At 44.8% G+C, this 26,823-nt stretch overlaps 1 protein-coding gene and 1 pseudogene across 2 annotated transcripts in view; one reads left to right on the forward strand and one right to left on the reverse strand.

The window, feature by feature from the left end:
- The window catches only part of LOC138671370 (beta-arrestin-1), a 319,598-nt gene that overhangs the window by 242,447 nt on the left and 50,328 nt on the right, over window positions 1-26,823 (reverse strand). The window lies entirely within an intron of this gene.
- Window positions 18,336-19,363, forward strand: LOC138672383 (uncharacterized; annotated as a pseudogene).

Below are 26,823 nucleotides of genomic sequence, written 5' to 3' on the forward strand. Positions count from 1 at the left end.
CTATAATACTGCCCCTATGTACAAGAATTTAACTACTATAATACTGCTCCTATGTACAAGAATATAACTACTATAATACTGCTCCTATGTACAAGAATATAACTACTGTAATACTGCTCCTATGTACAAGAAAATAACTACTATAATACTGCCCCTATGTACAAGAATATAACTACTGTAATACTGCTCCTATGTACAAGAAAATAACTACTATAATACTGCCCCTATGTACAAGAATATAACTACTATAATACTGCCCCTATGTACAAGAATATAACTACTATAATACTGCTCCTATGTACAAGAATATAACTACTATAATACTTCCCCTATATAGAAGAATATAACTACTATAATACTGCTCCTATGTACAAGAATATAACTACTATAATACTGCTCCTATGTACAAGAATATAACTACTGCAATACTGCTCCTATGTACAATAATATAACTACTATAATACTGCTCCTATGTACAAGAATATAACTACTATAATACTGCTCCTATGTACAAGAATATAACTACTATAATACTGCTCCTATGTACAAGAATATAACTACTATAATATTGCCCCTATATACAAGAATATAACTACTATAATACTGTCCCTATGTACAAGAATATAACTACTATAATACTGCCCCTACATACAAGAATATCACTACTATAATACTGCCCCTATGTACAAGAATATAACTAATATAATACTGCCTCCTATGTACAAGAATATAACTACTATAATACTGCTCCTATGTACAAGAATATCACTACTATAATACTGCCCCATCTATAAGAATATAACTACTATAATACTGCCCCTATGTACAAGAACATAACTACTATAATACTGCTCCTATGTACAAGAACATAACTACTATAATACTGCCCCTATGTACAAGAATATAACTACTATAATACTGCCCCCTATGTACAAGAATATAACTACTATAATACTGCCCCTATGTACAAGAATATAACTACTATAATACTGCCCCTATGTACAAGAATATAACTACTATAATACTGCCCCTATGTACAAAAATATAACTACTATAATACTGCTCCTATGTACAAGAAAATAACTACTATAATACTGCCCCTATGTACAAGAATGTAACTACTATAATACTGCCATTATGTACAAGAATATAACTACTATAATACTGCTCCTATGTACAAGAATATAACTACTATAATACTGCTCCTATGTACAAGAATATAACTACTATAATACTGCTCCTATGTACAAGAATATAACTACTATAATACTGCTCCTATGTACAAGAATATAACTACTATAATACTGCCCCTATATACAAGAATATAACTACTATAATACTGCTCCTATGTACAAGAATATAACTACTATAATACTGCTCCTATGTACAAGAATATAACTACTATAATACTGCCTCTATATACAAGAATATAACTACTATAATACTGCTCCTATGTACAAGAATATAACTACTATAATACTGCTCCTATGTACAAGAATATAACTACTGTAATACTGCTCCTATGTACAATAATATAACTACTATAATACGGCTCCTATGTACAAGAATATAACTACTATAATACTGCTCCTATGTACAAGAAAATAACTACTATAATACTGCCCCTATGTACAAGAATGTAACTACTATAATACTGCCATTATGTACAAGAATATAACTACTATAATACTGCTCCTATGTACAAGAATATAACTACTATAATACTGCCCCTATGTACAAGAATATAACTACTATAATACTGCCCCTATGTACAAGAATATAACTACTATAATACTGCTCCTATGTACAAGAATATAACTACTATAATACTGCCATTATGTACAAGAATATAACTACTATAATACTGCCCCTATGTACAAGAAAATAACTACTATAATACTGCTCCTATGTACAAGAATATAACTACTATAATACTTCCCCTATATAAGAATATAACTACTATAATACTGCCCCTATGTACAAGAATATAACTACTATAATACTGCTCCTATGTACAAGAATATAACTACTATAATACTGCCATTATGTACAAGAATATAACTACTATAATACTGCCCCTATGTACAAGAAAATAACTACTATAATACTGCTCCTATGTACAAGAATATAACTACTATAATACTTCCCCTATATAAGAATATAACTACTATAATACTGCTCCTATGTACAAGAATATAACTACTATAATACTGCTCCTATGTACAAGAATATAACTACTGTAATACTGCTCCTATGTACAATAATATAACTACTATAATACTGCTCCTATGTACAAGAATATAACTACTATAATACTGCTCCTATGTACAAGAATATAACTACTATAATACTGCCCCTATGTACAAGAATATAACTACTATAATACTGCTCCCTGTGTACAAGAATATAACTACTATAATACTGCCCCCTATGTACAAGAATATAACTACTATAATACTGCCCCTATGTACAAGAATATAACTACTATAATACTGCTCCTATATACAAGAATATAACTACTATAATACTGCTCCTATGTACAAGAATATAACTACTATAATACTGCCCTCTATATACAAGAATATAACTGCTATAATACTGCTCCTATGTACAAGAATATAACTACTATAATACTACCCCTATGTACAAGAATATAACTACTATAATAATACCCCTATGTACAAGAATATTACTACTATAATACTGCTCCTATGTACAAGAATATAACTACTATAATACTGCTCCTATGTACAAGAATATAACTACTATAATACTGCTCCTATGTACAAGAATATAACTACTATAATACTGCCTCTATATACAAGAATATAACTACTATAATACTGCTCCTATGTACAAGAATATAACTACTGTAATACTGCTCCTATGTACAAGAATATAACTACTGTAATACTGCTCCTATGTACAATAATATAACTACTATAATACTGCTCCTATGTACAAGAATATAACTACTATAATACTGCCCCTATGTACAAGAATATAACTACTATAATACTGCCCCTATGTACAAGAATATAACTACTATAATACTGCCCCTATGTACAAGAATATAACTACTATAATACTGCTCCCTATATACAAGAATATAACTACTATAATACTGCTCCCTATATACAAGAATATAACTACTATAATACTGCCTCCTAGCTGTGAGGTTGTGTGTTGGTAGCTCTCCTGATGTCTGGAGCAAGCCCAGGGAGGGGCCACCCTGGGCAGGGAAGCTCCCCAGGCAAGGCCCAGGCTTCTCGGCCTACACTGGGACAAGGCTCCCAGGCCTCTCTGAATGGGAATATTAATCCCAAAGCCTCTGTGAGACCAGTTAATTCAGCGGCCAAAGCTGCAGCAGTTCTGTGAAGGAAGAAAAACTTGCGAGTAAAGTTTTGGGAGGAAAATCTACTCCAAGTCCAGCAAAGAAGCCAGAAGGTAAAGTGTTGGTGAGTGATGTTCCACAGCACAGTATGAAGTCCTGTAACTCCCCGGTCAGTCAGCAGCCCCTGCCTGAGGCTCAGGTGAGATCGGCCTCAGCTGTACCAATCACCTCTCCTGCTTCCAGGCAGAGACGGACGTCTTTGGAAAGACAGACCATCCAGGAGAACTTGCAGCAACATGGCAGTGTGGCGCTGTCAGGACGCACCCGGTCACAGTCAGGTGGCAGCGATAAACCTGCTGCAGAGCCGGCATCCAGCCGAGGAGCCACAAAGCCATCTGTGGTGGAACCGCACAAGTCTGTGTTCAAAGCCCCTGTACCCGTGGTGAAGGCAAAACCTGTGCAGCCGGCGCGTGCACCCGAGCTGCAGCTAGCGGACGAGATACCGGGACTTGTCAGAAAGCTGGGTGAGTTACAGCAGCAAAAAAAAGCCCTGCAAATGGAGGTAGACTTTATCTATAGTCTAAAGACCACTAATCCTGCCAGTAATGATGTGTATGACCTGAGGCTGAACACACTGGGGGTGCAGCTGGCAAGTGTGGTGCAGGACATTGAGTCTGTGCTGGAGGGCATGGGGCCCCTGGCGGAGACCTACAGGAACCGGGAGCGGTTCGCCTCCTATAAGCAGGACTGTGCTGTAGAGACCGGGACCCCCCAGCAGCGGACACGGCCAGTGTTACAGGCTGCTCGCTTCTGCTTCCAGGAAGGAAAAAAACTGCAGCAGCAAGCAGCTGAGTGTGAACAGGAGCTTGCACTTCAGACTCCAACAGAGGCACCACAGGTCCCAGAATGCCCCACGCAGGAGCCAGACTGTATTTGTGAGACTGTTTGTGCTGCTGAGGCAGCTGAGTGTGAACAGGAGCTTGCACTTCAGACTCCAGCAGAGGCACCACAGGTCCCAGAATGCCCCATGCAGGAGCAGGACAGTGTTTGTGAGACTGTTTGTGCTGCTGAGGCAGCTGAGTGTGAACAAGATCATACACTTCAGACTCCAACAGAGGCACCACAGGTCCCAGAATGCCCCATGCAGGAGCAGGACATTATATATGAGACTGTTTGTGCTGATGAGGCTGAGGCTGAGGCTGAGGCACAGACTGGGGCTTGTGATGTTGTGCCCATGGAGTCGGGGGTTGGGGAGGCTTCACATTCTGTCATGAACGTGGCACTGTCTGATAATGATGCTGCTAATGATAATGTGCATGATATGTGTGACTATCCCCCGTTACCATCTAGTCCACAAGGTGTGGCAGCCCCCCCTGCTGCAGACCCTCTCCCTGTCAGTCGGCCCAGTGTGACCCGGCAGGTGCCCCCCAGGAATGCCTGGAGCTGCGGCGCCCCATCCTTCACTTCCAGCGCCAGGTATACCGGCCAGACTTTTAAGCGCATTAATGTGGTGCGGTTTAAGTACATAGGTGCCAAGGAGGATCTGCCACAGCGCAGGTATGTGGTGAGAGAGCTGCTATGCAGCCAGATGGGGTTCGTGGTAAACGAGATACTGGCGGTGTCCAATCTTCTGGACAGACAGGGCTATGAGGTCAGCTTCAAGCTGCAGTGTGACCTGGACAGGTTCTGGTCCAATTACCCCAGGTTCAGAGACGCTGAAGGCTGGAATAAATTTATATTAGTTCCTATCTCCAGGCCGGACACTGTCACGGTAAATATCACCTTCTGGAATGAGGCCGTTCCCCCACAGGACATCGAGGTGTGGCTCCGGAGACACTGTGACCTCGCCTCTGGACTCTCCAAGGTCAGAGATGAGGATGGTATCTGGACAATGGGGTGGAAAGCTGTGGTGAAACTGCGGCAACTCAATAACATTACTGCCCATTTACCCAACTCCTTCTTCATTGGGAGGGAGAAGGGAAGATGTTATTACCCCGGGCAGCCCAGGAAATGCTTCAAATGTGGTGAGAAAGGTCATCTGGCCAACGCCTGTACTGTGGTGAAGTGCAGCCTGTGCGGGGATATCGGCCATGTCGCTGTGGATTGCCGGGATGTTAGGTGCAACCTCTGCGGTAAGATGGGCCACCCTCACAGGGACTGTCCAGACGCCTGGCATAATATCTGCAGAGTCTTCCCTGATGAGGCTGTACTGGCAGGGGCAGAGGCTCAGGAGGATGAGGATGTGGTGGCAGGGGCGCATGAGGGGGAGGATTTAATGTCAGGAGAGATGGTGACCAGCCCAGATGCCCACCAGGAGTCCATTCATGTAACACCAGAGAAGCAGGGTATAGAGGGTGCAGAGGGGAACATGGAGGTCCAGCAGCCTCAGGTCCAGCAGCCTCAGGTAGCCCCCCCTTCAGCATCACTGTCTGAATCTGATGACTGGAGTGTTAATCATAATAAAAGGAAGAAAAAGAGCACGTCCTCCCGTAAACCTGAGGCAGAATATGACGCCCGTCAGAGTGCTACTAAGAAGGTTCAGAATTCTGCAGCAGTGATGGTTGTGTCCAACAAGTATGGGGTTTTATCTGAGTCTAATGATGACGATTATGAGACAGAGTTGAGGAAAGTTGATGCAGAGTGTGACAGGGACATAGAGGACCACCCTCCGTCAAAGCGGAAGCCCTTATCTGTAGACCCTCGGGTAGAGTCTGACATGGACACCGGTGGTGGACAGAACATCCCTGACTCATGATGATGGCAGTTACTGTGCTCCTTCTCTATTGTGTTGTGATGGTGGGGTTCTCATTAACACTAACATCAAGTAATGTTAACAGTATTAAGGCAAGGAGGACGAGACATGTGGTGTATGAACGTCTCACACATCTGGACACCGATGTCATTTTCCTGCAGGAGACACGACTGACATCTCTGGGGCTTATGAGAGAGGCTGAGAGGGAATGGCGGTGCGGTCCTTCTTTCTGGTCACTGGCTGTGGAGCCTTACGCCGGAGTCGCTGTCCTGTTTAACACCAATGATGTGACTGTGCATAGGATGACGGAGGTGGTCATGGGAAGATGTTTGGTCCTGGAAGTCACTATTCATGGGAGGCGACTCCGGCTTATTAACATCTATGGGCCACAGACAGTGACTGACAGGATCCAGCTGTTTAATAACGTTAAGCCTTACCTCTTCACTTCTCTTCCGGTGGTGATGGCAGGGGACTTTAATGCCATACTGACATCAGGTGACAGTTCCTCGGGCAGGACAGTGACCAGGGACGGTAAGGTCCTACATAACATTATAATGCAGTCTGGACTGACTGACATTTTCGCACAGGGAGGTCGACAGCCAAAATTCACATATACATGTTTCAACAGGAGCAGTAGGATAGATTTTGCTTTTGTGAGTCCTACTGAGGCTGTTGACACCCTGAGTGAGAAGGTCGTCCCTTACTCTGATCATCTCGCCTTGTGTTTCTGTCTGGGGACCTCTAACCGTCCGGAGATCAGTAGAGGGTTGTGGAAGCTCAATTCCAGTCTCCTGGATGATGCTTATGTTCAGAGTCGTGTCTACTCCCTTATCCAGCTTCATCTAGATAGGGTTGACTTCTATGACAACATGACCGGCTGGTGGGAGGACGTCAAGGAGGATATCAGATCCCTCTTAAAGAGACTGTCAGTTAATAAAGGGAGGAATAAGTACAGCCAGTACCTAAAGCTGCGTAAAGAATTGGAGTCACTATATTCGGCGGGCGGGGATGACAAAGTGAAGATCGACCGACTGAAATCTGAGATAAGGCAGTATCAGTATAGTAGGTATACCTCCCTGGTTCTTGAACGGGATTATGGGTCTTTAGGGGCCCCTGATCCCTTTGAGAATTGCAGGGAGAGGGTAGTAAAAAAGATGGTCACGGGTCTCACTGACTTCCAGGGTGTATTGCAGGATTCACGGGAGGGTATCCTGGAGGTGGTGAGATTTTACTATGCTGACTTGTTTCAGAGGAAAGTTTTGGATAAAGATAAGATGGCTCAATTCTTGGAGGCAACTCCTGCGCCTGATACTAATGATCTGGACTTTTCTCCTTTGACAGCAGAGTTATCGGTGGAGGAAGTTAAGGAGGCTATTGATAAATTACATCTGAAGAAGGCACCAGGTCCAGATGGCATAACAGCAGAATTTTATAGGAAATTCAGAGACCTCCTGGCTCCAATCCTCGTGGATGTGTATAAAAGTTGTCTAGAAAATAACCTGATGCCTCCATCCATGAGAGTGTCTTCGTTGATTCTGCTGTCTAAAGGTAAAGAGCCAAACGACATCAAGAACTGGAGGCCGATTGCCCTCTTGAATGTGGACAGGAAGATTCTAGCAAAGATCCTGTTTTCTAGATTAGTCTGTTTGTCCCCAGCACTGTTGGCAGGCTCTCAGTTTGGCACAGTAAAAGGGCGGAACATCTCTGGAGCAGTCATCTCGATACGGGAGATGTTTGAGAGATGTAAAGCTCTGCGGTGTGGGAAATATATTGTTAGTCTGGATCAAGCTAAAGCCTTTGACAGGGTTGATCATGACTATCTGTGGGCCACTTTGTCAAAGTACGGTATTCCGGGACAATTTGTGGATTGGCTGAAGACATTGTACAGAGAGGCAGTGAGCTTTCCTCTGATTAATGGTTGGCAGGGTGACAGTTTTGGAGTTGGGGCAGGGGTGAGACAGGGTTGCCCACTGAGTCCGCTCCTGTATGTTTTTGCCCTAGACCCGTTTCTGAGGTCACTGCAGGAGTGTGATTTTCAGGGGGTGCCGGTCCCCAATTGCCAGCCTCTGAATGTTGTTGCCTATGCGGATGATGTGACGTTGGTGATCTCTAATCCTCGAGAGGTGCAGATGTTATCTTCGTCTATCAGAAGTTACTCAGAGGCCTCCGGGTCTCTGGTCAACCTTGAGAAGAGTCAAGCTCTGTGGACATTAGATACTGATCCCAGCTATGATCTGCGGCAGTTTGCCAAAGCCTCCACCCATATTAAGATCCTAGGGGTTAAATTTGGAAGGGATGATAATGCCACGCTAAATTGGGAGGAGAAATTGGAAACCGGAAATGCAAAGGTTCAGCGATGGAAGAACTGGAGGCTGACCTACAGAGAAAGGGTCGCAATGTTGAAGACTTATCTGGTCCCTGTTTTCTTGTATGTCTCTGTCATTTTCCCTTTGCCAGAATCTTTCTCAGCGAGGCTCTTCAGCCTGTTCTTCCAGCTCTTGTGGGGGAATAGGTTGAATCTAATAAAGAGGGGAATAACGTATCTACGGCGGAGAGAGGGTGGGCTGGATATGTTGAATCCAAGGGTTTTCTTTGACTCGTTTCTAAAGGTAAATTTTGGGAACATGGACTCAAACAGTAGCTCCCTGTGGGTAAATAGTATCAGGTACTGGATATTGCCTTTTGCAGAATCTTGGGTGCGAGGCGGCAGTCTCAAGAGGAGGAGATGGACAGGTGACCACCTCCCCCAGTATCTGGACTACGGTCTGAAGTGTGTTAGGAGGTGGGGACTGGAGAAGTCTTACATTGAGAGCAGTACGAGAAGAGACCTGTATGCTCATGTATGTAGGACTTTCTTCAACTCTCCACTGGCCCTGAGAGATTGTGTCACCACCACCCTGCAGGAAAGCCTTAGGTTCCTAAACGGGAAAAGACTTCCTCCTAAACTGTTTGATGTCACTTGGCTTTCACTGCATAGTCGGCTCTTTGTCAGGGGGAACCTGAAACACTTGACTGTCTCCGATCGGAATTGTCCCCTTGGTTGTCAGCAGGAGGAGACTATGGAGCACTTTATATGTGATTGCTGGGGAGGGAGGAAGATCTGGGAGGAAGTGTCAGATAATCTAAAAATCCCCAGACTGCGGACTCTAAAGTATCCTGACATAATCTATGGTGTCCCCTCCACTGTTAGTAACATCGACAGAGAGACGATGTACATTATAATAAGCGTCATCAAATACTATCATTGGCACATGAGAACCCGGGTGTCACTGCACAATGAGCTGTTCGATCACACCGCTGCGGCTGCTCAGGTTATGTCAGAACTACGGTGGATAAAATCGCTAGAAGTTGGAAGGAGTACGAGAAATATTAAGTTATGGAGGAATGTTAAATTCAGTTAGAAAATATGATATGACTTTTTTTTTTTTGTTTTTGTTTTTGTTTTTGTTTGTTTGTTTTGTTTAGTTTAATTTTCTTCTACCTCCAGGTGTGGACACTTTAATTTATGTATCAATATGATCTGATTATGTAGTACTTGTGTATATATGACCAAAGTGAATTGTGTTTTGTAATTCTTGTAATTCTGGGTGATTTTTGTTTTTATTATAATTGTATTTATGTTTGGTTTTTATAATAAAAAATGTACAAGAATATAACTACTATAATACTGCTCCCTGTGTACAAGAATATAACTACTATGATACTGCCCCTATGTACAAGAATATTACTACTATAATACTGCCCCTATGTACAAGAATATAACTACTATAATACTGCTCCTATATACAAGAATATAACTGCTATAATACTGCTCCTATGTACAAGAATATAACTACTATAATACTGCTCCTATGTACAAGAATATAACTACTATAATACTGTCCCTATGTATAAGAATATAACTACTATAATACTGCCCCTACATACAAGAATATCACTACTATAATACTGCCCCTATGTACAAGAATATAACTAATATAATACTGCCTCCTATGTACAAGAATATAACTACTATAATACTGCTCCTATGTACAAGAATATCACTACTATAATACTGCCCCATATACAAGAATATAACTACTATAATACTGCCCCTATGTACAAGAACATAACTACTATAATACTGCCCCTATGTACAAGAATATAACTACTATAATACTGCCCCTATGTACAAGAATATAACTACTATAATACTGCTCCCTATGTACAAGAATATAACTACTATAATACTGCCCCCTATGTACAAGAATATAACTACTATAATACTGCTCCTACATACAAGAACATAACTACTATAATACTGCCCCCTATGTACAAGAATATAACTACTATAATACTGCTCCTACATACAAGAACATAACTACTATAATACTGCCCCATGTACAAGAATATAACTACTATAATACTGCCCCCTATGTACAAGAATATAACTACTATAATACTGCCCCTATATACAAGAATATAACTACTATAATACTGTCCCTATGTACAAGAATATAACTACTATAATACTGCCCCTACGTACAAGAATATCACTACTATAATACTGCCCCTATGTACAAGAATATAACTAATATAATACTGCCTCCTATGTACAAGAATATAACTACTATAATACTGCTCCTATGTACAAGAATATCACTACTATAATACTGCCCCATATACAAGAATATAACTACTATAATACTGCCACTATGTACAAGAACATGACTACTATAATACTGCTCCTATGTACAAGAACATAACTACTATAATACTGCCCCTATGTACAAGAATATAACTACTATAATACTGCCCCCTATGTACAAGAATATAACTACTATAATACTGCCCCTATGTACAAGAATATAACTACTATAATACTGCTCCTATGTACAAGAATATAACTACTATAATACTGCTCCTATGTACAAGAATATAACTACTATAATACTGCCCCTATGTACAAGAACATAACTACTATAATACTGCTCCTATGTACAAGAACATAACTACTATAATACTGCCCCTATGTACAAGAATATAACTACTATAATACTGACCCCTATGTACAAGAATATAACTACTATAATACAGCCCCTATGTACAAGAATATAACTACTATAATACTGCCCCTATGTACAAGAATATAACTACTATAATACTGCCCCTATGTACAAGAATATAACTACTATAATACTGACCCCTATGTACAAGAATATAACTACTATAATACAGCCCCTATGTACAAGAATATAACTACTATAATACTGCCCCTATGTACAAGAATATAACTACTATAATACTGCCCCTATGTACAAGAATATAACTACTATAATACTGCTCCTACTTACAAGAACATAACTACTATAATACTGCTCCTATGTACAAGAATATAACTACTATAATACTGCTCCTACGTACAAGAACATAACTACTATAATACTGCTCCTATGTACAAGAACATAACTACTATAATACTGCTCCCTATGTATAAGAATATAACTACTATAATACTGCCCCATGTACAAGAATATAACTACTATAATACTGCCCCTATGTACAAGAATATAACTACTATAATACGGCCCCTATGTACAAGAATATAACTACTATAATACTGCCCCCTATGTACAAGAATATAACTACTATAATACTGCCCCCTATGTAGAAGAATATAACTACTATAATACTGCCCCCTATGTACAAGAATATAACTACTATAATACTGCTCCCTATATACAAGAATATAACTACTATAATACTGCTCCTACATACAAAAACATAACTACTATAATACTGCTCCTATGTACAAGAACATAACTACTATAATACTGCTCCCTATGTATAAGAATATAACTACTATAATACTGCTCCCTATGTGCAAGAATATAACTACTATAATACTGCCCCCTATGTACAAGAATATAACTACTATAATACTGCTCCTACATACAAGAACATATCTACTATAATACTGCTCCTATGTACAAGAATATAACTACTATAATACTGCCCCTATGTACAAGAATATAACTACTATAATACTGCTCCTATGTACAAGAACATAACTACTATAATACTGCCCCTATGTACAAGAATATAACTACTATAATACTGCTCAGTACTCAGCGTGAGTACTCTGAGGATGTATTTTGGAAAGGGTTGATGTTACTTGAGTGGGACTGCATAGAGAGGATAATGATGAAAGGCTGTGTGGAGAGGGGGGAGTGAGAAAAAGCCTCTTTGTGCAATTTCTAAAACTGAACTGCGGTGAACTCAGCGCTGCACCGTGAGACTTTCTCACTGTGCTAGTTGTGATCTCACCAAGGTCTTCGCAGGTCAGCTCGGCTGAGAATGCAGCCTCAGTGACCTGCGGTAATCTCGATGACATCACTAATGCTCCGATGCTCGCAGCAGCTCATTCATCACTGGTTCTCAGCCGGGACGGCCGCATCTTGGCAAAATCCAGGTTGAAAACTGTTTATCCCCCACATGGATTACGGCGTGGGACAGAATGACGGATAGGTGAGGGATATTGTTGTTTTTTATTTTTGGTTTATTACCGGAGAACGAGGGCTTCTATGGAATGGGCGATGACGCGAGTATGGTTTAATTTAGATTAGTTAAAGGAGACTGTGTCATTCTTTCAATGAAAGGACTTTAATCTTCCTGTGTGTTTATTTACCATATAACTATAGGATTAGTAATGTATAGGTGTCTTATAGACGCCTCTCCATTAGTAATCTGTGGGCTTGATGTCACCGGACAATACAAAGGTGACATCAACCCCACAAATATGAACCCACACTTGCCACCATTACAGGGCAAGTGGGAAGAGCCAGGCAAAGGGCCAGAATTGGCAGAACTAATAGATGCTGTGGTCTGTTGTTTTTAGGTGGGGGGCAATATCAGTGGCCCCTTACCAGCCTGAGAATACCAGCCCCAGCTGTCTGCTTTGGCAAGGCTGGTTGTCAAAAATGCAGGGAATCTCATGTCGTTTTTTACAATTATTTATTTAAATAATTTAAAAAACAGTGTAGGGACCCCTCTATTCTTGCTAACGCTGACACCTGAGGATTGCAGCCACAAGCTGTCAGTTTTGCCCGGCTGGTTATCAAAAATACAGAGGAACCCATGCCTTTTTTCTCTAATTGTTTAGAGTGTAAGCTGATGAATACTTCCATCAGCCGCTCCAGCGCTCGCAGTTATTAGCAGCAGGAGGTGTAGGCTGATGGGAGCAGTAGTGCCACTACCCGATGCCAGTGACCGGAGGTAAACGTTATAGCTACCATCACTGCTGCGGGATCACGCTGTCATTTGACAGTGTGGGAATCGCGGCTGTCTGACCGGTGTTAATGATTTTACCGCCGATCAGAAGCGGTGTTTGCTGCGCCATCATGCACATGACAGCATGGCAAACACTTGATGTTCGGGCGCCCGTTCAAGTGAATGGAGTCTGGGTACTGTTCTGGTACCTGAACCCAAACTTTTTTTTTTTTTTTTTATTAACTGGCTGTACCCGAATATACAGAGGTCCGCCCAGCTCTAATCCTGTGTCTACCGTGTGACTGGTGTGCGTGTGTCCTGTGTTTAGCATGTGACTGGTGTGTACACTTTCCAAATCAATATTGTATTTCCAATTTTTGTGCAGCTTTATATTTTCTTAGTACTGCTGTGCATGTGTCCTGTGCCTGGCATGTGACTGGTGTGGATGTGTCGTGTTTGGTGCATGTATGTGGCACATGTCTAATTAATACAATCTTTCTGTGCTTATAAAATATAACTGTTCTCGGCAGCACTTGTCTTGTTTACACAAAATTATCTGCTGCCGATAAGGAGGTTTTTAAATCAAGCAAAAAAATCCTTGCACCCAACATATGAGGTGAGGAAGCGGGATTCATTTGACGCGAAACGCGCGTTGGGGTAGCACCTCGGACCGGGACAGGACCTGTTACGACTATCATGGGTAATTAATCCTTATCCAGCACTTGCATTTGTACGCTATTTGATGACAGCTATGTGGGTAATAGTACCGGTATTATACATTTGAATTAGCTATAATTTGCCACAATCTGTCTTCATTTTGGTACATTTGTTTATGGCATGTTAATTGCACTTGTGTGCATTGCATTACGTTTTATATACCTTTCAGTTTCCTGTTCTGTGATCTTGGGTTCTTGATGTACTCACGGTATTATCACATGATGTCACTTATATGGTACATGATCTTATTTGTTTTTTGATTACATTTTCTAATAAAATTATTCTAGATTACCTTTTGGCCTATTTTGACTCATAGTTCTCCTGTTTTCATATGATTATTATTAGAGTCGCCTTTTTTTTATTAATTTTTGGTTGTTATTTATAACTGATGTTCGGTTGGTGTATATGAGTGTTTTGCTGGTTTGTCAGGTGATTGTTTGGACAGATATACTGTATAGTTGGAAAAAATTCCCTGATTATCAGCTTGACGAGATGGAAGCTAAGGGAAGACTCTGCACCCCTTAGTCATGGTGGTCCTCAAGAATGATTTTCTCTGGTGGACCCAAACAACTCCAGTCCGACGATGACTACATGTATTATTCACTAATTGCCACCCAGCTTTCCTAGAGGCCTGATCACTGAGCAGGCACATGGAGCATTAGTGGCCGTCATCCAGCTTTTCCAAAAACAGAACCAACACAATGTATTCTGCTGGTCAGCAGGCCGGTAGTGCAGGGGTTAACTCGTCGCTTTCCTCCCTCCCTCCTTCCTTCCGCTGCTACAGCTCTTTCCTGCTTCTTGTAATCACATTTCCCTGCAGCTGCTGACAGCAGAGTCCAGAAAGAATCCCACCAGAGGTGACGTGAGGGGTCCAGCTCCGGAGAAGAAACTTCTGAGTGGGCCCCTAACCAGTAATCCAGATTACAAGTATGATGGCGCCCCCTTATAGTGAAAGTAGAAGAACCTCAGCAGATGACCGCGCTGTTACTGAAAGTAATCTCTATACAAAGACCAACATGGATATTACCGCCATATGGTCAGTAGTAAATTCCAGTCCTGCAGAACATACAGGTGATCACAGTACAGTTATAGATGGCGACTTACAGCTGACGTTCTTTCTGATGGAATCATTCAATTTTCCATCCTTTCTATCTGGCCCAGACCGACATGAGGACTTACAGACGACAGAGTTAACAGCAAAGAAACATCTGACTTCTCAAATTTCCAGCACCTTCCTCATCTGTTCCCAACCTGCACAAACCCCTCATCCTGACGATATCCCCAATACTGAGCCGCTGCTGCCGTATGTGTCCATATTACTGCACCTGATACCCCAATACTGAGCCACTGCTGCCGTATGTGTCCCTATTACTGCACCTGATACCCCAATACTGAGCCGCTGCTGCCGTATGTGTCCCTATTACTGCACCTGATACCCCAATACTGAGCCGCTGCTGCCGTATGTGTCCCTATTACTGCCCCTGATACCCCAATACTGAGCGGCTGCTGCCGTATGTGTCCTTATTACTGCACCTGATACCCCAATACTGAGCCGCTGCTGCCGTATGTGTCCCTATTACTGCACCTGATACCCCAATACTGAGCCGCTGCTGCCGTATGTGTCCCTATTACTGCACCTGATACCCCAATACTGAGCCTCTGCTGCCGTATGTGTCCTTATTACTGCACCTGATACCCCAATACTGAGCCGCTGCTGCCGTATGTGTCCCTATTACTGCACCTGATACCCCAATACTGAGCCACTGCTGCCGTATGTGTCCATATTACTGCACCTGATACCCCAATACTGGGCCGCTGCTGCCGTATGTGTCCATATTACTGCACCTGATACCCCAATACTGGGCCGCTGCTGCCGTATGTGTCCATATTACTGCACCTGATACCCCAATACTGAGCCCATGCTGCCGTATGTGTCCCTATTACTGCACCTGATACCCCAATACTGAGCCGCTGCTGCCGTATGTGTCCCTATTACTGCACCTGATACCCCAATACTGAGCCGCTGCTGCCCTATGTGTCCCTATTACTGCACCTGATACCCCAATACTGAGCCGCTGCTGCCGTATGTGTCCTTATTACTGCACCTGATACCCCAATACTGAGCCGCTGCTGCCGTATGTGTCCCTATTACTGCACCTGATACCCCAATACTGAGCCGCTGCTGCCGTATGTGTCCCTATTACTGCACCTGATACCCTAATACTGAGCCGCTGCTGCCATATGTGTCCCTTATTACTGCACCTGATACCCCAATACTGAGCTGCTGCTGTCGCATGTTGTCACGATATTGTATGAAATATAATATGATGTTGTAGCTTTGTCCTTCAGCCCACACTGTATTGGGACATATGGACCTAGCCTGGTTGCCTGAAATGATCTGAACACATGTAAGTGTTATTTCTCATTTAACCCGTTTTTTTTATAATTACCTTGTACATATTTTCAATTGTCTCATAATGTAACATCTTTATATGACTTTTTATAAACATTGCCTTAAATCTTTTACGGAGTATAATATTTAATATACTAGATTCGTTCTTCTGCCCTAAAACGTACCCTAAGTCTTCTGAAGGGAATTACGCTACTGTTTTGGGTTAGCTTTGGACCCGTTTAATCGTCGTTGTAGCGACTGCAGCGTTGATAATTATTGTTCCTGCCAGAGAGGGCGTAGTTAATCGCGTCGCTGCAGCGTGCCCAATAGCCAGTACATAGCAGGCAGCCTTTCTGGCGACTAATTACCCTAGGTGCAGTAACTAATCTGGCCTGAGAGTAAGGGGGGTGCCAGAGAGCTGCAAGTTTCAAGTGGAACTGTAAGTGGGATATACATAAATCCCTGCAGTTCGTGGTATATAGAAAAGCAGTGGGATACCTAGAATAAGCCCCTGCTGTAAACTAAGAGGTCAATAGCCTTGTGGGTGTTTTTTCATCACATTGTGGAGTGGAGGGATAACTAAGATAAGCCCCCTGCACATGTGATAGCCGTCTGTTGGCCTAAAGTCACCCCGACCCGGGACGTGGGGGTGACGGTCACGGTGTGAATCGTGACATATTGGTGGCAAGGCGGTGGGATATCTTAGAGCAGAGGTCCCCAACGTTTCTGACCTTGAGAGCCACATTCAGCTCTGACAAAGGGTCATGAGCTACATCCAGACTTGAGAGATGGTCGCGAGCCACATTTCAGCTCCTGCCCCCCTCACAGTAGTGGCAACTAAAGCCCCCATTACAGGCATAATGGTAACCAAAGCTTTTCCACAAAAATCAACCACCCCAAAGCAGTATACAAAGATCCAGGGGTTCCTACAATACCCCCCATTCAGTATTCTCCTATAAAACACTCCCTAGACATGGTCTCATTCAGCTTCAAACACTTCCTCTGACAGACGGTGTCATCTTGTCTCCAGCATACCATACTTAAATCTTCTCAAAACCCCTAAGACCAGGATATATGCATCCAGATCTGCTCTTCTGTGCAGGGCTCCTCGAAAAATTCACCATTTTCAGATGTGCTCTTCATACCTGTTTGCTATAACTGGAGCTAGTGCACCAAGCTGACAGACAGCCGCGAGCCACAATTCATGGGATGGCGAGCCACAAGTGGCTCCCGAGCTACAGGTTGGGGACCCCTGTCTTAGAGCATTAGTGATTTGGTTTGAGCAATCATTCCTCTCACTAAAAACTTGCAAAGTTCTTGCGAGGACTCTGCGCAAATAAGTTTGGAGAACGAACTCAGTGTTTATTCGTCCTGAGACAATTGTGTGTACTGGTAATTATCCCTTCCCTTTCTCTTCGTTTTTCTGTCCTATGTTTTATTTGGCAACCATGGTTGTGCTGGGAGAAACCATTTATAAGAAGCAGTCCATGGACACCCTTATGGCCTTGTGCATGTCACAGCAGATTGAATGTGCGGGCAAGACCAAGGCTCAAATGGTCGCTGAACTGGTGCAATTTGAAGCAGACCAAGCCAGGTTACAGAGCCCAGAGGCCGCAGAAGCCAACACAAGCGAACATGGTGCTGCAGCAGAGGTCCAACCATTGAATGCCGGCCCGATTAGCAACCAGGGCGGTTTGGACCCCAGTCTGCTGGCGGTCTTGGAACTACTCCCCGCCGATGACCGTGATGGACATTGGCAGCTGATCCAGCAATACCAGGAGCGGGAGTACCAGCTGCAGATGGCCCGACTGCAAATGCAGGGGTCGTTCCAGTCCAGCCGTGAGCCCAGCAGCGCTCAGACACCGAAGCCCCGGCCCGAGCACTTTCCTGTCATGGAAAAGGATGGGGACTTGGACACGTTTCTGCGGGTCTTTGAGAAAGCCTGCAGACAGTACCGGCTGCCGACAGATGAATGGGCACGATACCTGACCCCAGGGCTGAGAGGCAAAGCTCTGGAGGCGTTTGCTGCCCTTCCTCAAGAACAAGATGGAGACTATGAGGCCATCAAGCAGGCCCTGATAGCCAAGTACCAGCTTACACCCGAGGTGTACCGTAGAAAGTTTTGGACCCTCCAACGTGGCCCACACGACAGTTACAGTGATGTGGTGCATGGACTGTGGACCCAATTTGACCAGTGGACCCAAGGACTGTCAGTGACCACCATTGCACAGCTGCGAGACCTGATGATCAAAGACCAGTTCTTACATCTTTGCCCAGCTGAGGTGCGACAGTTCGTGATGGACAGAGAACCCAAAGACGTGACGAAAGCAGCGCAGATTGCCGATGCCTATGAGGCCAACCGTAGATCAGAAGTGCGGAAGCCAGTAACCACCAGCAGGAAAGGGGGTAAGCCTGCATCCAACGCCAGTACCCCTGCCAGCCAACACACCAGAGGTCCTGTCCCCGTGGCCAACAACACCAGGCCTACCACCGAACCTCGCCAGTGTTTCCACTGCAGGCGGCCTGGTCATATCAGTCACTACTGTCCAGACAAGCAGAAGAACCTCCCAGCCAAGGCCACAGGGCCTAATGCAGCAGTTCTTTTGGTGGGTGGTGTGGTTAGGAGGGTGTGTGACAACGTACAGCACGTCACTGTGGGAGGCCATGTTGCTACAGGCCTCAAGGACACCAGGGCTGAACGAACCCTCATCCGACCCGAACTCGCGGCCCCTGAAGAAATCATTCCGGGTAAACCCTAACTGTCACTGGGATTGGGGGCATCAGCTGTCCCTTACCAATGGCCCGGGTTTATATTGATTGGGGTGCCGGGAGCGGGGTGAAGGAAGTGGGGCTGTCTGATAATTTGCCCACTGATGTTTTGTTGGGGAATGATTTGGGGAGGTTGGTTGCATACTACGTCCCTGACACCCCTCCCCAATCTACTAATAAAGGTAACGTTAACCCTGATGATGATGATGATGGGAAATCGCATGTGTTACCTGACCATGCTTTATCTTGTAATGATGCATCTGAAAACCATTTTTTCCCTAGGATTGATGGTGAAAATAATAATAATAATCTTAATTTTTTATAATAATAATCTTTATTTTTATATAGCGCTAACATATTCCGCAGCGCTTTACAGTTTGCACACATTATCATCACTGTCCCCCGTTGGGGCTCACAATCTAAATTCCCTATCAGTATGTCTTTGGAATGTAGGAGGAAACCGGAGTGCCCGGAGGAAACCCACGCAAACACGGAGAGAACATACAAACTCTTTGCAGATGTTGTCCTTGGTGGGGTTTGAACCCAGGACTCCAGCGCTGCAAGGCTGCTGTGCTAACCACTGCGCCACCGTGCTGCCCATGTTGTACCTGTGCCAACTGAACCTGATAACCATTTTTCTGCAAAGGTTAATGTGTCCATAGGTACAGGCGTGCTCAGCCACGTCGCTCTGCGGAGTGAGACGGCTGAGGAACCCCTAGCAGGGGCAAGTGTCGGTGCTACAGGAAATGGGGAGATGCATGGGAACCGTGAGGAAGGTGATGCCATGAAAGTGACCAGTGCCACCGAGGAAGGTAACTGGCCCATAAGTAGCACTGCCCCTGGAGTGTTGGGGGTGGATGGGGAGGTAGAGCCCATAGCAGCGCCGGCTGATTGGTCTGTAGAAACCCCCGGGGAGACAGCCTGCGTAGCTGCTGTCACCCGCAGTCAGAGTGCCCGGAACGCAGATAACTGTCTGCCTTCCGGACGCTCCTCAGTCATCAGTGTGACGGAACCAGGGGTGGACCTAGAGCAGGTCCCAGAGGGTTCCCGTGGGGAAGGGACCCTGACCTCGCTTCTGGCTTCCCCTAGCCAGGAGTTTCAGGCCGCTCTGCGCACAGATGCGAGCCTTGAGAGTTTAAGACAACTCGCCGAGACGCCCACCGCCGTGACTGATAAGGAGAGGATGTTCTGGGAACGAGGAAGGTTTTACCGGGAGACAGTACCCGGTAAATCGCAAAAGGAGTGGTTGAGGGAAAGACAGCTGGTCATCCTGCAGCAATTCCGGGGTGAGTTGTTACGGATCGCCCATGAGATCCCGCTAGCTGGACACTTGGGGATCAGAAAAACTAAGGCCCGGCTGTCTCAACACTTCTATTGGCCTAAGATGGGGACAGATGTGTCAAACTACTGCCGCTCCTGTATCACTTGTCAAAGAGTGGGGAAGGCGGGGCCTGCTATTAAGGCTCCCCTGATCCCTTTGCCAGTGATAGAAGAGCCTTTCCAGAGAATCGCGGTGGACATTGTGGGCCCGCTGGCTGTCCCCAGCATCTCTGGAAAGCAATATGTCCTCACTGTGGTAGACTACGCTACCCGGTACCCAGAGGCAGTAGCTCTGTCGTCAACTAGGGCAGATAAGATGCCGGATGCCCTGTTGGCCATCTTTTCACGTGTAAGATTTCCCAGGGAAATGCTTACTGATCAAGGGACCCAATTTATGTCCCGCCTAATGGAGGCTCTCTGTAAGAGAATGCAGGTGAAGCACCTGGTATCGAGTGCGTATCACCCACAGACCAATGGCTTGTGTGAACGCTTCAATGGTACCCTCAAACAGATGCTACGCATGCTGGTTGAAACCCAAGGGCGCGACTGGGAGCGGTACCTCCCACACCTGCTATTTGCTTACCGAGAGGTTCCGCAGGCCTCGACGGGGTTCTCCGCCTTCGAGCTCATATATGGCAGGCGAGTCCGGGGACCCCTTTGGTTGGTCAGAGAATCCTGGGAAGAGGAGCCGAACCCTTCTGAAGTGTCCATAGCGGAGTATGTCATGCGCTTCCATGACAAGATGCAGACCTTGACGCAGTTGGTGCATGACAACATGACGCAGGCTCAGGATGACCAGAAGCGCTGGTACGACCAGAACGCCCGGGAGCGGACCTACCACGTGGGTCAAAAGGTGTGGGTGCTGGTCCCCGTACCCAAGGATAAGCTTCAGGCAGCCTGGGAGGGCCCGTACGTCGTCCACCAACAGCTCAACCCGGTTACCTACGTGGTCACGCTTGACCACGCTCGTGGGAAAGGCGAAAGGCCTTTCATGTCAACATGATGAAGGCTCATCACGAACGTGAACCTTTCGTCCTACCGGTCTGCAGCTTACCCCAAGACGGGGAGGAAGACACCCTCCTGGACATGCTGGCCCAAGCCAAGGCCAGTGGGTCCATCGAGGACGTGGAGGTATACGCCTCGTTAACTGAACCCCAACGGTTGCAGTTGTAAACCACACTGGAACCCTTCCGGGTCGTGTTCTCCAACCGACCTGGGAGGAAAGGGTTAGCAGTCCACGAGGTGGACACCGGGAATCACGCCCCACTACAGCGAACACCCTATCGAATCTCTGACCAGGTGCAGCAAATTATGCGCCAGGAGATCGATGAGATGTTACAGCTGGGGGTGATTCGACGGTCAAAGAGTGCGTGGGCCTCACCTGTAGTTCTCATGCCAAAGAAAGACCGGACCACCCGGTTCTGCGTGGACTACAGGGGGCTCAACGCCATCACAGCCTCGGATGCGCACCCAATGCCGCACATCGAGAAGCTGCTTGAGAGGTTAGCTGGCGCAAAATACCTGACAATAATGGATCTGAGTAGAGGATACTGGCAGATTCCCCTGAGCCCCGAGGCGCAGGAGAAGTCCGCCTTTATCATGCCCTTCGGACTGTACGAGTCCACGGTCATGCCCTTCGGCATGAAGAATGCCCCTGCCACTTTCCAGCGGATGGTCAACCTCCTGCTTCAGGGACTGGAGAAGTACGCAGTGGCGTACTTGGATAACATTGCCATCTTCAGTCCCTCCTGGAAGGAACACCTGCAGCATCCCGAGGAGGTGCGCAGGCGAATTCACCGAGCAGGACTGACTATCAAGCCGGGAAAGTGCCAGATGGGCATGAGAGAGGTCGACTCCCTGGGACACCGGAAAGGCGGGGGCACCATGAAGCCAGAGCATGGCAATTTTGATGGGTTGGCCCACCAGGGTGAACCTGCTGAGGTGCGCATGGAGGAGCACCATGAGGTCCTGCCTCCCTAGCGCAGACCAAAAGGGGGAGGTGTGAGGAAAATGTATGTCATGATAATGGAAAAAAAAACCATAGCTGAGGGGTTTTTGCACTTCTGACCATGGTCCCAAAAGCTGTGGCTAAACCCCCCCCCCCCCTTCCCTTTCACTCAGGCAACAGCGTGTCTTGTCAATGCATGTGGGGGAGTTTTACTGAAGAAAGGTATTTACGACTAGGCTCAAATCTTCCTCTAGCAGAAACTGGTTTAGAAGCTTCCAGAATCCATGAGAGTCTTTGTTCTAATATGATAAGATATTGGGCTACTAAGTTAGGCTAGAAAAAGGAAAAATATATATTCTTTACGTTCCTCGGCGGATCTGTCAACCGCTGTAAACATGAGCTTCTAACTCCATCAGGTAAAAAAGTAGGGATTTCTATGTAATCATGCATCCCAAATAGGACATATTTGATCTCATTAGGATGCCAATGTTAATACGAGATGAATGCTGGGTTTGTTATGACTATGACATGTTCTGTTAAACTGAATAGGTAGGAGGGTCTGGGAAAGCCAGCCCTTTCTGTGATGTCACAGGCGGCAGTTTTTAAGTTTTGCCAGACCCCAGCAGTTTAGTTTTACCTGGGAATCCCTGACTGCCAGTCCTAATGCACAGGGACAGATGGAAACTCCACTAGCCTGGTTGCCTGCAATGCTCTGAACACATGTGTTATTTCTCATTTAACCCGTTTTTTTTATAATTACCTTGTACATATTTTCAATTGTCTCATAATGTAACATTTTATAAACACTGCCTTCATTTTAACGGAGTAAAATATATAAATTACTAGTTCGTTCTTCCTGTTCTAAAACGTACCCTAAGTCTCCTGAAGAGAATTACGCTACTGTTTTGGGTTAGCTTCGGACCCGTTTAATCGAAGCTGGTGGCAGCATACCGTGTGCAGGCCTTTGGGTGTCGCTGTAGCGACTGCGGTGTTGATAATTATTGTTCCTGCCTGATTGGGAGTAGTTTATCGTGTCGCTGCAGCGTGCCCAATAGCCAGTACATAGCAGGCAGCCTTTCTGGCGAGTAATTACCCTAGGTGCAGTACCTAATCTGACTCGAAAGAAAGGGGGGTGCCAGAGAGCTGCAAGTTTAAAGTGGAACTGTAAGCGGGATATACATAAATCCCTGCAGTTTGTGGTATATTGCAGAGCAGTGGGATACCTAAAATAAGCCCCTGCTGTAAACTAAGTGGTCAATAGCCTTGTGTGTGTGTTTTTTCATTACATTGTGGAGTGGAGGGATAACTAAGATAAGCCCCCCTGCACATGTGATAGCCGTCTGTTGGCCTAAAGTCACCCCGATCTGTGATGTGGGGGTGACTGTCAGGGTATGAATCGTGACAAACCGGTTCAAAAAAAGCATGCCGTACAGGAAAAAGATAAAGAAAGATAGGGAGTAATCCGATTATAAAGGTGATACCTTAGCCAATAAAAGCAATAAGTATTACTAATTTCAAAAAGGAGCCAAAAGACAATAAACATTAACAAACATAACTTCAAAAATGGATATCCAGATAAGCAAACAAAAGTATACAACAGTATAGGGTAACAAATGATGAAAACTTCAAAGGCCTAGATTAACTGGCCCTTGCAGAAACCCTATTAAAACTATCCCTGCCTGGCAGCGGAGGTTGGCACCCTACAAATGAACGTCAGTGGCGCCCCCCTCCCGTCGGCTGACCCTCGATCACCCTACACAGTTACCCTCTCACCCCTCAAAAATAAAGGTAGTAAGGGAACCACGTGTGTATGAAAAAAAGGGGAAAAAGGGGTGCAAAGGACAGTAGTAGTTTCAGATTAATATGTTCAAAAAAGGGGGTGGCCTAGATGTAAAGAGGAAAAATCAAACGGGGTACATCACATAAAACATCATTAAGATGAATGTCAATATCAGACGTTATATGGTACAGTGTTACATCAATCTCCAAAGGAAACCACAAAATGGCCCTTTTTAATTATGCCATACAGCAATTATACAGCTGACCAAACAAAAAGGTATTCCCTCATCGCAGGTAAATGATTGGAAATTGCACCTTTCCTTTATTGCACAACGCCCAACAAATGCATGAAGCCTCATTAAACAGCGTGCTCCTACCTGGGGTACAAACGATAAACAGACACCTCAAAGGCAACAATAAAGAGTTTTAGCCTACATAATAAACCAATAGGAGCACATCAAATGAAACGGACAGTCCCCAGTCACTGTACAGAATATTCCACTGGCACAGTGTCCTATTGGTCTCCACAGGAGCCCTTTAAGTCATGCCGTAGATCAATATTGCGGCTGACCAAGCCCAGAAATGTTCCCCCATATACAACAAAAGGTTAAATATCGCAGCTACCCCTTGTTGCACAGCTCCCACCAAATACAGAAAATCACATTGAACAACAAAAATCTTATCTGGAGTCCACATGATAAACAGACGCCTCAACGCGTTTCCCTTCCATGATGACAGTTCGTCAGGAGGCTAATGGGTAAACCGATGTAAAACGATGCAGCATACGGCAGTCATGACATCCTGGTTGCAGGTGTGCGGTATAGCAGAAAACTGGGGTTTAAAAAGGGGGCTGATTAATCCGGCCCACCAATTGTGTGAGAGGGAGTGCGCGAGGATGTATCAAATAGTAGCTTACCCATTGTCCTGAAGACGGAAAAGCGCATGTCACGGATAATCAAAGCGCTAGAGGTACATTTGTTCCTCTTCCTACTAGCGCTCACTTCCTGTCAATAATACCTTCTTAGGCATGCGCAGTCCACAGCACAGTATTCCACAGAGCGCATGCGTACTGCAAGATGAGGCTTACCAGATCCCGCATGCGCAGTACGTAGTCCTGTGTCCAAACCGCGCACGCGCAATATCACCTGAGGCGGTCAAGCAGGGAGAGTGGCGCTACAAAGACCGCGTCACAAACCGCGCACTCTACCACCGGGCAGTAACATATAAGGAATAGCGCTCCAAATCGCCCCTGTGCACTAGAAAAAAAAAAACACTCAAGAACAGGAATATCCCACACTTATAAATAGGTGCCTTCCCAAAACCGGCTTCAACCCAATAGCAATAAGGGAGAGGACAATTCACAATAAACTCACCTCCATTAACCCCAGTCTGAATTAAAAAAAAAACTTGTCAAGAAACAATAGATATACGGAGGAGATATAGCAGTCCCCCTAAAATAATCACACACTATCTCATGTGTGTGCAAAAAGGCTAAATATCCTAAATGGACGGGTAGAGTAATCAACGTCAGTTGCAGCGACTTAAACACAGTAATTTCAGATAAAGCAGCTATAGGTGAGTTGTTCATTTAACCATTTCGGGGTTACTGACTCCATTCTAAAAATCCACTGAGATTCCCTTTGTCATAATGATTTGTCCCAGTCACCCTGTCTACCATTTGGTCTGACCACCTCGAAGACACAGAATCTAAGTGTCTGCAATCCCTTGATGGCATTCCCATATATGTCTGGCTATCGGGTGTCTCTTTTATTTCTCACATCACCCAAATGCTCGTTTACCCGTTTCCTGAATTCCCTCTTCGTCTTGCCTATATAGTTCAGAGGACAGGAGAATGTTGCCGTATAGATACCTCCTGTAGTTTTACAATTGGCCAAATCTCTTGTAAAGAATCTCCGATTATTTGATGCACTCGCAAAACTCTTACCCGGTAAGATAACTCTACAGAAAGAACAGTTACCGCATCTAAAGGTGCCACAGACTTTCTTGTCCAGCCAGGTACCCTCATTTCTTGGTCTGATGTAATGACTATGTACCAGGCGGTCCTTCAGGGACCTCCCTCTACGAAAAGTAATCTGTGGTTGAGAGGGAATAAAACCCTCCAGGGTGTTATCTGCCTGTAAGATTGGCCAATGTTTCCTCAGGATCCTGTGTATATTATCTGATTGGGCGTCATATGTACCGACCACTCTATAGGCATTATCATCCGTATGTTGATCTCGGGGTTGAAGAAGAGTACATCTTTCTCTTTCCAAGGCATTTTTAAATGCCGGGTTCAATACCTCGTTTGGATAACCCCGCTCCCTGTGTTCTAAAAGTTGCTATCTGGGAACAGTTTCTCCTAATACGGAGGTACTGTCCACGGGGAATACCTCTCTTCAGTGGGACAGGGTGGTGGCTATCCCACCTCAGAAGGGCATTCGTGGCGGTTGGTTTACGAAACACCCTAGAATCCAGGGACCCGGATTCGTTTTTACTAAACATTACAACCAGAAAAGCTAATTCGCTTTGATGACATTCAGAGGTGAAATTAAGGCCAATGGTAT

The sequence above is a fragment of the Ranitomeya imitator genome, chromosome 3 (assembly GCF_032444005.1).
Source record: "Ranitomeya imitator isolate aRanImi1 chromosome 3, aRanImi1.pri, whole genome shotgun sequence".
In the NCBI taxonomy this organism is placed as follows: domain Eukaryota; kingdom Metazoa; phylum Chordata; class Amphibia; order Anura; family Dendrobatidae; genus Ranitomeya; species Ranitomeya imitator.